This window comes from Salmo salar, chromosome ssa08 (assembly GCF_905237065.1).
Source record: "Salmo salar chromosome ssa08, Ssal_v3.1, whole genome shotgun sequence".
NCBI classification, from domain to species: Eukaryota; Metazoa; Chordata; class Actinopteri; order Salmoniformes; family Salmonidae; genus Salmo; species Salmo salar.
In genome coordinates this window covers 19,691,472-19,704,634 of record NC_059449.1, presented here as the reverse complement: position 1 = coordinate 19,704,634, position 13,163 = coordinate 19,691,472, and the positions used below count along the sequence as shown (strand labels likewise).

The following is a 13,163-nucleotide window of genomic DNA, read 5'->3' as shown; positions in this document are numbered from 1 at the left end:
AGATATACAAAGGATAAAGAATTACTTACTAATGTAAACTAATCTCGATATTGATAATGCTTCTTCAAAGAGTGAGTACTGCATATCAATGATGATATTGATGACTCATAAAATAGCAGTACTTTTGTGCCCTATAGCAATACTTTGTTTGTACTAGTCAATATGCCCAGCCAGTCCAGAAACAACCCATAGCACCATATCTATCATTTGAAACAGTGGCATTCAAAGTTGGGGTCGTGACCCCAGTGGGGTGGGATGGGGCTGCAATAAATTATTGGGGAAAAAGTTGGGGTCCCAAGAAATTCTAGCAGCAGAAATGTGTCGGTCCCCCCTGAAAAATTTGGAATAATACTGATTTAAAACAACCCCTAGTGCCAGAACTATCCTTTAAGATCTACTCAAATGTGTTGGCTATGGAGTAAGGGCATGTTGTCTGGCCCTCTGGCAGTTTCTATGGGGGTACCACAGGGTTCAATTCTCGGGCTGAGTCTTTTCTCTGTATATATCAATGATGTCGCTCTTGCTGCAGGCGATTCCCTGATCCACCTCTACGCAGACAACACCATTCTGTATACCTCTGGGCCTTCCTTGGACACTGTGCTAACAAACCTCCAAAAGAGCTTCAATGCCATGCAACACTCCTTCCGTGGCCTCCAACTGCTCTTAAACACTAGTAAAACCAAATGCATGCTTTTCAACCGTTCACTGCCGCACCTGCCCGCCCGACTAGCATCACCACCCTGGACGGTTCCGACCTAGAATATGTGGACAACTATAAATACCTAGGTGTCTGGTTAAACTGTAAACTCTCCTTCCAGACTCATATTAAACATCTCCAATACAAAATCAAATCTAGAATCAGCTTTCTATTTCGTAACAAAGCCTCCTTCACTCACGCCGCCAAACTTACCCTAGTAAAACTGACTATCCTACCGATCCTCGACTTCGGCGATGTCATCTACAAAATAGCTTCCATTACCCTACTCAGCAAATTGGATGCAGTCTATCACAATGCCATCTGTTTTGTTACCAAATCACCATATACCACCCACCACAGCTCTAGTCTGCTGGCCCTCGCTACATATTCGTCGCCAGACCCACTGGCTCCAGGTCATCTATAAGTCTATGCTAGGTAAAGCTCCGCCTTATCTCAGTTCACTGGTCACGATAACAACACCCACCCATAGCACACGTTCCAGCAGGTATATCTCACTGATCGTCCCCAAAGCCAACACCTCATTTGGCCGCCTTTTCTTCCAGTTCTCTGCTGCCAGTGACTGGAACAAATTGCAAAAATCGCTGAAGTTGGAGACTTTTATTTTCCTCACCAACTTTAAACTTCAGCTACCTGAGCTGCTAACCGATCGCTGCAGCTGTACATAGTCCATCTGTAAATTGCCCACCCAATCTACCTACCTCATCCCCATACTGTTTATATTTTATTTACTTTTCTGCCCTTTTGCACACCAGTATTTCTACTTGCACATCATCATATGCTCATTTATCACTCCAGTGTTAATCTGCTAAATTGTAATTATTCGCTCCTATGGCCTATTTATTGCCTACATCCTCATGCCTTTTGCACACACTGTATATAGACTTTCTTTTTTTTCTACTGTGTCATTGACCTGTTTATTGTGTTATTGGCTTGTTTATTGTTTACTCAATGTGTAACTCTGTGTTGTTGTCTGTGTCACACTGCTTTGCTTTATCTTGGCCAGGTCGCAGTTGTAAATGAGAACCTGTTGTCAACTAGTCTACCTGGTTAAATAAAGGTGAAATAATAAATAAATGTAAAAAAAGGGCTAGGGCTTGTTTTTGGGATGGGGCCCATAGGTTCCATCTAGCTTTGAAAATGATTTTTGCAGGTTATTAAACATACAGTAACAAACAAATTGTGAACCGATTCGTGAACTTTATCCTTCCCTGGTGGTCTAGTGGTTAGGCTTTGTCGCTCTCAACACCGCAGCCAGGGTTTTATTCCTGATTAGGAAACTAGTCTTTTGCGCCTTGTTTACTTGTGCAACCAGTCACAATGAATTTAGTTTGTTATCGCACATATGTACCATTTCAAATTGTGAACCGATTTGCCCAGCAGGATCCTTCCCTGGTGGTCTAGTGGTGCATAAGTCCCTCCTGCAGCAAAGCACCCCCACAACATGATGCTGCCACCCCCGTGCTTCACGGTTGGTATGGTGTTCTTCGGCTTGCAAGCCTCCCCCTATTTCCTCCAAACATAACAATGGTCATTATGGCCAAACAGTTCTATTTTTGTTTCATCAGACCAGAGGACATTTCTCCAAAAACTACGATCTTTCTCCCCAAACTGTAGTCTGGCTTTTTTATGGCGGTTTTGGAGCAGTAGCTTCTTCCTTGCTGAGCGCCCTTTCAGGTTATGTCGATATAGGACTCGTTTTACTGTGGATAGAGATACTTTTGTACCTGTTTCCTCCAGCATCTTCACAAGGTCCTTTGCTGTTGTTCTGGGATTGATTTGCACTTGGCTGATTTCTTTTGATTTTCCCATGATGTCAAGCAAAGAGGCACTGAGTTTGAAGGTAGGCCTTGAAATACATCAACATGTACACCTCCAATTGACTCAAATGATGTCAATTAGCCTATCAGAAGATTCTAAAGCCATGACATCATTTTCGGGAATTTTCCAAGCTGTTTAAAGGCACAGCCAACTTAGTGTTTGTAAACTTCTGACCCCACTGGATTTGTGATATAGTGAATTATGAGTGAAATAATCTGTCTGTAAACAATTGTTGGAAAAATGACTTGTGTCATGCACAAAGTAGAAGTCCTAACCGACTTGCCAAAACTATACTTTGTTAACAAGAAATGTGTGGAGTGGTTGACAAACAAGTGTTAATGACTCCAACCTAAGTGTTTGTAAATTTCTGACTTCAACTGTCTGTACCATTTCAAAATGTGAACCGATTTGCACTGCAGTATCCTTCCCTGGTGGTCTAGTGGTTAGGATTTGGGTCTTTCACCGTCGCGGCCCGGGTTTGATTCCAGGTCAGGGATCTAGTCTTCGCTCCTTGTTTACTTGTGCAACCCGTCATAATGAATTTAGTAGGTTATTGCACATCTGTACCACTTCAAATTGCGAACTGATTTGCCCTGCAGTGTCCTTCCCTGGTGTTCCAGTGGTGCACCAGTCCCTCCTGCAGCAAAGCTCCCCCACAACATCATGCTGCCACCCCCGTGCTTCACGGTTGGTATGGTGTTCTTCGGCTTGCAAGCATCCCCCTATTTCCTCCAAACATAGCAATGGTCATTATGGCCAAACAGTTCTATTTTTGTTTCATCAGACCAGAGGACATTTCTCCAAAAACTACGATCTTTCTCTCCAAACTGTAGTCTGGCTTTTTTATGGCGGTTTTGGAGCAGTAGCTTCTTCCTTGCTGAGCGCCCTTTCAGGTTATGTCGATATAGGACTCGTTTTACTGTGGATAGAGATACTTTTGTACCTGTTTCCTCCAGCATCTTCACAAGGTCCTTTGCTGTTGTTCTGGGATTGATTTGCACTTGGCTGATTTCTTTTGATTTTCCCATGATGTCAAGCAGTTTACAGACAGAAATAATCTGTCGGTAAACAATTGTTGGAAAAATGACTTGTGTCATGCACACAGTAGAAGTCCTAACCGACTTGCCAAAACTATACTTTGTTAACAAGACATGTGTGGAGTGGTTGACAAACGAGTCTTAATGACTCCAACCTAAGTGTTTGTAAACTTCTGACTTCAACTGTCTGTACCATTTCAAATTGTGAACCGATTTGCACTGCAGTATTCTTCCCTGGTGGTCTAGTGGTTAGGATTCGGCGCTCTCACTGCCGCGGCCCGGGTTCGATTCCCAGTAATGGAACTAGTCTTATGCGACTTGTTACTCGTGCAACCTGTCACAATGAATTTTGTCAGTTATCGCACATATGTACCATTTCAAATTGTGAAACGATTTGCCCTGCAGTATCCTTTCCTGGTGGTCTAGTGGTTAGGATTCGGCGCTCTCGCAGCCGGGGTTCTATTCCCGGTCAGGGAACTTGTCTTTGCTCTTTGTTTACTTGTGCAACCTGTCATAATGAATTTAGTAGGTTATCGCACATCTGTACCACTTCAAATTGCGAACCGATTTGCCCTGCAGTGTCCTTCCCTGGTGTTCGAGTGGTGCACCAGTCCCTCCTGCAGCAAAGCACCCCCACAACATCATGCTGCCACCCCCGTCCTTCACTGTTGGTATTGTGTTCTTCGGCGTGCAAGCTTCCCCCTATTTCCTCCAAACATAACAATGGTCATTATGGCCAAACAGTTCTATTTTTGTTTCATCAGACCAGAGGACATTTCTCCAAAAACTACGATTTTTCTCCCCAAACTGTAGTCTGGCTTTTTTATGGCGGTTTTGGAGCAGTAGCTTCTTCCTTGCTGAGCGCCCTTTCAGGTTATGTCGATATAGGACTGGTTTACTGTGGATAGAGATACTTTTGTACCTGTTTCCTCCAGCATCTTCACAAGGTCCTTTGCTGTTGTTCTGGGATTGATTTGCACTTGGCTGATTTCTTTTGATTTTCCCATGATGTCAAGCAGTTTACAGACAGAAATAATCTGTCTGTAAACAATTGTTGGAAAAATGACTTGTGTCATGCACAAAGTAGAAGTCCTAACCGATTTGCCAAAACTATACTTTGTTAACAAGACATGTGTGGAGTGGTTGACAAACGAGTCTTAATGACTCCAACCTAAGTGTTTGTAAACTTCTGACTTCAACTGTCTGTACCATTTCAAATTGTGAACCGATTTGGACTCCAGTATCCTTCCCTGGTGGTCTAGTTGTTAGGCTTCGGTGCTCTAGCCGCTGCGGCCCCGGTTCGATTCCCGGTCAGGGAACTAGTCTTTTGCGACTTGTTTACTCGTGCAACCTGTCACAATGAATTTTGTCAGTTATCGCACATATGTACCATTTCAAATTGTGAAACGATTTGCCCTGCAGTATCCTTTCCTGGTGGTCTAGTGGTTAAGATTCGGCGCTCTCGCAGCCGGGGTTCTATTCCCGGTCAGGGAACTTGTCTTTGCTCTTTGTTTACTTGTGCAACCTGTCATAATGAATTTAGTAGGTTATCGCACATCTGTACCACTTCAACCTGTCATAATGAATTTAGTAGGTTATCGCACATCTGTACCACTTCAAATTGCGAACCAATTTGCCCTGCAGTGTCCTTCCCTGGTGTTCGAGTGGTGCACCAGTCCCTCCTGCAGCAAAGCACCCCCACAACATCATGCTGCCACCCCTGTGCTTCACGGTTGGTATGGTGTTCTTCGGTTGTGCAAGCTTCCCCCTATTTCCTCCAAACATAACAATGGTCATTATGGCCAAACAGTTCTATTTTTGTTTCATCAGACCAGAGGACATTTCTCCAAAAACTACGATCTTTCTCGCCAAACTGTAGTCTGGCTTTTTTATGGCGGTTTTGGAGCAGTAGCTTCTTCCTTGCTGAGCGCCCTTTCAGGTTATGTCGATATAGGACTGGTTTACTGTGGATAGAGATACTTTTGTACCTGTTTCCTCCAGCATCTTCACAAGGTCCTTTGCTGTTGTTCTGGGATTGATTTGCACTTGGCTGATTTCTTTTGATTTTCCCATGATGTCAAGCAGTTTACAGACAGAAATAATCTGTCTGTAAACAATTGTTGGAAAAATGACTTGTGTCATGCACACAGTAGAAGTCCTAAACGACTTGCCAAAACTATACTTTGTTAACAAGACATGTGTGGAGTGGTTGACAAACGAGTCTTAATGACTCCAACCTAAGTGTTTGTAAACTTCTGACTTCAACTGTCTGTACCATTTCAAATTGTGAGCCGATTTGCACTGCAGTATCCTTCCCTGGTGGTCTAGTGGTTAGGATTCGGCGCTCTCACCGCCGCGGCCCGGGTTCGATTTCCGGTCAGGGAACTAGTCTTTTGCGACTTGTTTACTCGTGCAACCTGTCACAATGAATTTTGTCAGTTATCGCACATATGTACCATTTCAAATTGTGAAACGATTTGCCCTGCAGTATCCTTTCCTGGTGGTCTAGTGGTTAGGATTCGGCGCTCTCGCAGCCGGGGTTCTATTCCCGGTCAGGGAACTAGTCTTTTGCGACTTGTTTACTTGTGCAACCTGTCACAATGATTTTTTTATGTTATCGCACATATGTACCATTTCAAATTGTGAACCGATTTGCACTGCAGTATCCTTCCCTGGTGGTCTAGTGGTGCACCAGTCCCTCCTGCAGCAAAGCACCCCCACAACATCATGCTGCCACCCCTGTGCTTCACGGTTGGTATGGTGTTCTTCGGCGTGCAAGCTTCCCCCTATTTCCTCCAAACATAACAATGGTCATTATGGCCAAACAGTTCTATTTTTGTTTCATCAGACCAGAGGACATTTCTCCAAAAACTACGATCTTTCTCGCCAAACTGTAGTCTGGCTTTTTTATGGCGGTTTTGGAGCAGTAGCTTCTTCCTTGCTGAGCGCCCTTTCAGGTTATGTCGATATAGGACTGGTTTACTGTGGATAGAGATACTTTTGTACCTGTTTCCTCCAGCATCTTCACAAGGTCCTTTGCTGTTGTTCTGGGATTGATTTGCACTTGGCTGATTTCTTTTGATTTTCCCATGATGTCAAGCAGTTTACAGACAGAAATAATCTGTCTGTAAACAATTGTTGGAAAAATGACTTGTGTCATGCACACAGTAGAAGTCCTAAACGACTTGCCAAAACTATACTTTGTTAACAAGACATGTGTGGAGTGGTTGACAAACGAGTCTTAATGACTCCAACCTAAGTGTTTGTAAACTTCTGACTTCAACTGTCTGTACCATTTCAAATTGTGAACCGATTTGCACTGCAGTATCCTTCCCTGGTGGTCTAGTGGTTAGGATTCGGCGCTCTCACCACCGGGGTTCGATTCCGGGTCAGGGAACTAGTCTTTTGCGACTTGTTTACTCGTGCAACCTGTCACAATGAATTTTGTCAGTTATCGCACATATGTACAATTTCAAATTGTGAAACGATTTGCCCTGCAGTATCCTTTCCTGGTGGTCTAGTGGTTAGGATTCGGCGCTCTCGCAGCCGGGGTTCTATTCCCGGTCAGGGAACTAGTAATTTGCGACTTGTTTACTTGTGCAACCTGTCACAATGATTTTTTTATGTTATCGCACATATGTACCATTTCAAATTGTGAACCGATTTGCACTGCAGTATCCTTCCCTGGTGGTCTAGTGGTAGATTCGGCGCTCACCGCCGTGGCCCGGGTTCAATTCCGGTCAGGGAACTAGTCTTTTTTGCAACTGTCATAATGAATTTAGTAGGTTATCGCACATCTGTACCACTTCAAATTGCGAACCGATTTGCCCAGCATTGTCCTTCCCTGGTGTTCAAGTGGTGCATCAGTCCCTCCTACAGCAAAGCACCACCACAACATCATGCTGCCACCCCCGTGCTTCACGGTTGGTATGGTGTTCTTCGGCGTGCAAGCTTCCCCCTATTTCCTCCAAACATAACAATGGTCATTATGGCCAAACAGTTCTATTTTTGTTTCATCAGACCAGAGGACATTTCTCCAAAAACTACGATCTTTCTCGCCAAACTGTAGTCTGGCTTTTTTATGGCGGTTTTGGAGCAGTAGCTTCTTCCTTGCTGAGCGCTCTTTCAGGTTATGTCGATATAGGACTGGTTTACTGTGGATAGAGATACTTTTGTACCTGTTTCCTCCAGCATCTTCACAAGGTCCTTTGCTGTTGTTCTGGGATTGATTTGCACTTGGCTGATTTCTTTTGATTTTCCCATGATGTCAAGCAAAGAGGCACTGAGTTTGAAGGTAGGCCTTGAAATACATCTACAGGTACACCTCAATTGACTAGATGATGTCAATTAGCCTATCAGAAGATTTAAAGCCAGACATTTTTCGGGAATTTTCCAAGCTGTTTAAAGGCACAGCCAACTTAGTGTTTGTAAACTTCTGACCCCACTGGATTTGTGATATAGTGAATTATGAGTGAAATAATCTGTCTGTAAACAATTGTTGGAAAAATGACTTGTGTCATGCACAAAGTAGAAGCCCTAACCGACTTGCAAAAACTATACTTGGTTAACAAGAAATGTGTGGAGTGGTTGACAAACGAGTGTTAATGACTCCAACCTAAGTGTTTCTAAATTTCTGACTTCAACTGTCTGTACCATTTCAAATTGTGAACCGATTTGCACTGCAGTATCCTTCCCTGGTGGTCTAGTGGTTAGGATTCGGCGCTCTCACTGCCGCGTCCCGGGTTTGATTCCCGGTCAGGGAACTAGTCTTTGCTCCTTGTTTACTTGTGCAACCTGTCATAATGAATTTAGTAGGTTATTGCACATCTGTACCACTTCAAATTGCGAACCGATGTCCCCTGCAGTGTCCATCCCTGGTGTTCGAGTGGTGCACCAGTCCCTCCTGCAGCAAAGCACCCCCACAACATGATGCTGCCACCCCGTGCTTCACGGTTGGTATGGTGTTCTTCGGCTTGCAAGCCTCCCCCTATTTCCTCCAAACATAACAATGGTCATTATGGCCAAACAGTTCTATTTTTGTTTCATCAGACCAGAGGACATTTCTCCAAAAACTACGATCTTTCTCTCCAAACTGTAGTCTGGCTTTTTTATGGCGGTTTTGGAGCAGTAGCTTCTTCCTTGCTGAGCGCCCTTTCAGGTTATGTCGATATAGGACTCGTTTTACTGTGGATAGAGATACTTTTGTACCTGTTTCCTCCAGCATCTTCACAAGGTCCTTTGCTGTTGTTCTGGGATTGATTTGCACTTGGCTGATTTCTTTTGATTTTCCCATGATGTCAAGCAAAGAGGCACTGAGTTTGAAGTAGGCCTTGAAATACATCTACAGGTACACCCAATTGATCAGATGATGTCAATTAGCCTATCAGAAGATCAAGCCAGACATTTAATACGCCAACTTAGTAACATGAAATAATCTGTCTGTAAACAATTGTTGGAAAAATGACTTGTGTCATGCACAAAGAAGAAGTCCTAACCGACTTGCCAAAACTATACTTGGTTAACAAGAAATGTGTGGAGTGGTTGACAAACGAGTGTTAATGACTCCAACCTAAGTGTTTGTAAATTTCTGACTTCAACTGTCTGTACCATTTCAAATTGTGAACCGATTTGCACTGCAGTATTCTTCCCTGGTGGTCTAGTGGTTAGGATTCGGCGCTCTCACTGCCGCGGCCCGGGTTCGATTCCCGGTAATGGAACTAGTCTTTTGCGACTTGTTACTCGTGCAACCTGTCACAATGAATTTTGTCAGTTATCGCACATATGTACCATTTCAAATTGTGAAACGATTTGCCCTGCAGTATCCTTTCCTGGTGGTCTAGTGGTTAGGATTCGGTGCTCTCACTGCCGCGGTCCGGGTTCGATTCCCGGTAATGGAACTAGTCTTTTGCGACTTGTTACTCGTGCAACCTGTCACAATGAATTTTGTCAGTTATCGCACATATGTACCATTTCAAATTGTGAAACGATTTGCCCTGCAGTATCCTTTCCTGGTGGTCTAGTGGTTAGGATTCGGCGCTCTCGCAGCTGGGGTTCTATTCCCGGTCAGGGAACTTGTCTTTGCTCTTTGTTTACTTGTGCAACCTGTCATAATGAATTTAGTAGGTTATCGCACATCTGTACCACTTCAAATTGCGAACCGATTTGCCCTGCAGTGTCCTTCCCTGGTGTTCGAGTGGTGCACCAGTCCCTCCTGCAGCAAAGCACCCCCACAACATCATGCTGCCACCCCCGTGCTTCACTGTTGGTATTGTGTTCTTCGGCGTGCAAGCTTCCCCCTATTTCCTCCAAACATAACAATGGTCATTATTGCCAAACAGTTCTATTTTTGTTTCATCAGACCAGAGGACATTTCTGCAAAAACTACGATTTTTCACCCCAAACTGTAGTCTGGCTTTTTTATGGCGGTTTTGGAGCAGTAGCTTCTTCCTTGCTGAGCGCCCTTTCAGGTTATGTCGATATAGGACTCGGTTTACTGTGGATAGAGATACTTTTGTACCTGTTTCCTCCAGCATCTTCACAAGGTCCTTTGCTGTTGTTCTGGGATTGATTTGCACTTGGCTGATTTCTTTTGATTTTCCCATGATGTCAAGCAAAGAGGCACTGAGTTTGAAGGTAGGCCTTGAAATACATCTACAGGTACACCTCCAATTGACTCAAATGATGTCAATTAGCCTATCAGAAGATTCTAAAGCCATGACATCATTTTCGGGAATTTTCCAAGCTGTTTAAAGGCACAGCCAACTTAGTGTTTGTAAACTTCTGACCCCACTGGATTTGTGATATAGTGAAATATAAGTGAAATAATCTGTCTGTAAACAATTGTTGGAAAAATGACTTGAGTCATGCACAAAGTAGAAGTCCTAACCGACTTGCCAAAACTATACTTGGTTAACAAGAAATGTGTGGAGTGGTTGACAAACGAGTGTTAATGACTCCAACCTAAGTGTTTCTAAATTTCTGACTTCAACTGTCTGTACCATTTCAAATTGTGAACCGATTTGCACTGCAGTATCCTTCCCTGGTGGTCTAGTGGTTAGGATTCGGTGCTCTCACTGCCGCGTCCCGGGTTTGATTCCCGGTCAGGGAACTAGTCTTTGCTCCTTGTTTACTTGTGCAACCTGTCATAATGAATTTAGTAGGTTATCGCACATCTGTACCACTTCAAATTGCGAACCGATTTCCCCTGCAGTGTCTATCCCTGGTGTTCGAGTGGTGCACCAGTCCCTCCTGCAGCAAAGCACCCCCACAACATGATGCTGCCACCCCGTGCTTCACGGTTGGTATGGTGTTCTTCGGCTTGCAAGCCTCCCCCTATTTCCTCCAAACATAACAATGGTCATTATGGCCAAACAGTTCTATTTTTGTTTCATCAGACCAGAGGACATTTCTCCAAAAACTACGATCTTTCTCTCCAAACTGTAGTCTGGCTTTTTTATGGCGGTTTTGGAGCAGTAGCTTCTTCCTTGCTGAGCGCCCTTTCAGGTTATGTCGATATAGGACTCGTTTTACTGTGGATAGAGATACTTTTGTACCTGTTTCCTCCAGCATCTTCACAAGGTCCTTTGCTGTTGTTCTGGGATTGATTTGCACTTGGCTGATTTCTTTTGATTTTCCCATGATGTCAAGCAAAGAGGCACTGAGTTTGAAGGTAGGCCTTGAAATACATCTACAGGTACACCTCCAATTGACTCAGATGATGTCAATTAGCCTATCAGAAGATTCTAAAGCCATGACATCATTTTCGGGAAATTTTCCAAGCTGTTTAAAGGCACAGCCAACTTAGTGTTTGTAAACTTCTGACCCCACTGGATTTGTGATATAGTGAATTATGAGTGAAATAATCTGTCTGTAAACAATTGTTGGAAAAATGACTTGTGTCATGCACAAAGAAGAAGTCCTAACCGACTTGCCAAAACTATACTTGGTTAACAAGAAATGTGTGGAGTGGTTGACAAACGAGTGTTAATGACTCCAACCTAAGTGTTTGTAAATTTCTGACTTCAACTGTCTGTACCATTTCAAATTGTGAACCGATTTGCACTGCAGTATTCTTCCCTGGTGGTCTAGTGGTTAGGATTCGGCGCTCTCACTGCCGCCGCCCGGGTTCTATTCCCGGTAATGGAACTAGTCTTTTGCGACTTGTTACTCGTGCAACCTGTCACAATGAATTTTGTCAGTTATCGCACATATGTACCATTTCAAATTGTGAAACGATTTGCCCTGCAGTATCCTTTCCTGGTGGTCTAGTGGTTAGGATTCGCGCTCTCGCAGCCGGGGTTCTATTCCCGGTCAGGGAACTTGTCTTTGCTCTTTGTTTACTTGTGCAACCTGTCATAATGAATTTAGTAGGTTATCGCACATCTGTACCACTTCAAATTGCGAACCGATTTGCCCTGCAGTGTCCTTCCCTGGTGTGGTCGAGTGGTGCACCAGTCCCTCCTGCAGCAAAGCACCCCCACAACATCATGCTGCCACCCCCGTGCTTCACGGTTGGTATGGTGTTCTTCGGCGTGCAAGCTTCCCCCTATTTCCTCCAAACATAACAATGGTCATTATGGCCAAACAGTTGTATTTTTGTTTCATCAGACCAGAGGACATTTCTGCAAAAACTACGATTTTTCACCCCAAACTGTAGTCTGGCTTTTTTATGGCGGTTTTGGAGCAGTAGCTTCTTCCTTGCTGAGCGCCCTTTCAGGTTATGTCGATATAGGACTGGTTTACTGTGGATAGAGATACTTTTGTACCTGTTTCCTCCAGCATCTTCACAAGGTCCTTTGCTGTTGTTCTGGGATTGATTTGCACTTGGCTGATTTCTTTTGATTTTCCCATGATGTCAAGCAGTTTACAGACAGAAATAATCTGTCTGTAAACAATTGTTGGAAAAATGACTTGTGTCATGCACAAAGTAGAAGTCCTAAACGATTTGCCAAAAGTATACTTTGATAACAAGACATGTGTGGAGTGGTTGACAAACGAGTCTTAATGACTCCAACCTAAGTGTTTGTAAACTTCTGACTTCAACTGTCTGTACCATTTCAAATTCTGAACCGATTTGGACTGCAGTATCCTTCCCTGGTGGTCTAGTTGTTAGGCTTCGGTGCTCTCACCGCTGCGGCCCTGGTTCGATTCCCGGTCAGGGAACTAGTCTTTTGCGACTTGTTTACTCGTGCAACCTGTCACAATGAATTTTGTCAGTTATCGCACATATGTACCATTTCAAATTGTGAAACGATTTGCCCTGCAGTATCCTTTCCTGGTGGTCTAGTGGTTAAGATTCGGCGCTCTCGCAGCCGGGGTTCTATTCCCGTTCAGGGAACTTGTCTTTGCTCTTTGTTTGCTTGTGCAACCTGTCATAATCAATTTAGTAGGTTATCGCACATCTGTACCATTTCAAATTGTGAAACGATTTGCCCTGCAGAATCCTTTGCTGGTGGTCTAGTGGTTAGGATTCGGCGCTCTCGCAGCGGGGGTTCTATTCCCGTTCAGGGAACTTGTCTTTGCTCTTTGTTTACTTGTGCAACCTGTCACAATGATTTTTTTATGTTACCGCACATGTGTACCATTTCAAA

General features: G+C 43.9%; 3 non-coding genes across 3 annotated transcripts; all 3 read left to right on the top strand.

Moving 5' to 3' along the window:
- Nucleotides 1-5,886: 5,886 nt before the first annotated feature.
- On the top strand, nucleotides 5,887-5,958 carry trnae-cuc (transfer RNA glutamic acid (anticodon CUC)). The gene has a single exon. It is a non-coding gene; the product is annotated as a tRNA-Glu (tRNA).
- Nucleotides 5,959-8,264: 2,306 nt separating this feature from the next.
- Nucleotides 8,265-8,336, top strand: trnae-cuc (transfer RNA glutamic acid (anticodon CUC)). The gene has a single exon. It is a non-coding gene; the product is annotated as a tRNA-Glu (tRNA).
- A 2,273-nt stretch (nucleotides 8,337-10,609) lies between these two features.
- On the top strand, nucleotides 10,610-10,681 carry trnae-cuc (transfer RNA glutamic acid (anticodon CUC)). Its single transcript has one exon. It is a non-coding gene; the product is annotated as a tRNA-Glu (tRNA).
- The last annotated feature ends 2,482 nt before the right edge of the window (nucleotides 10,682-13,163 follow it).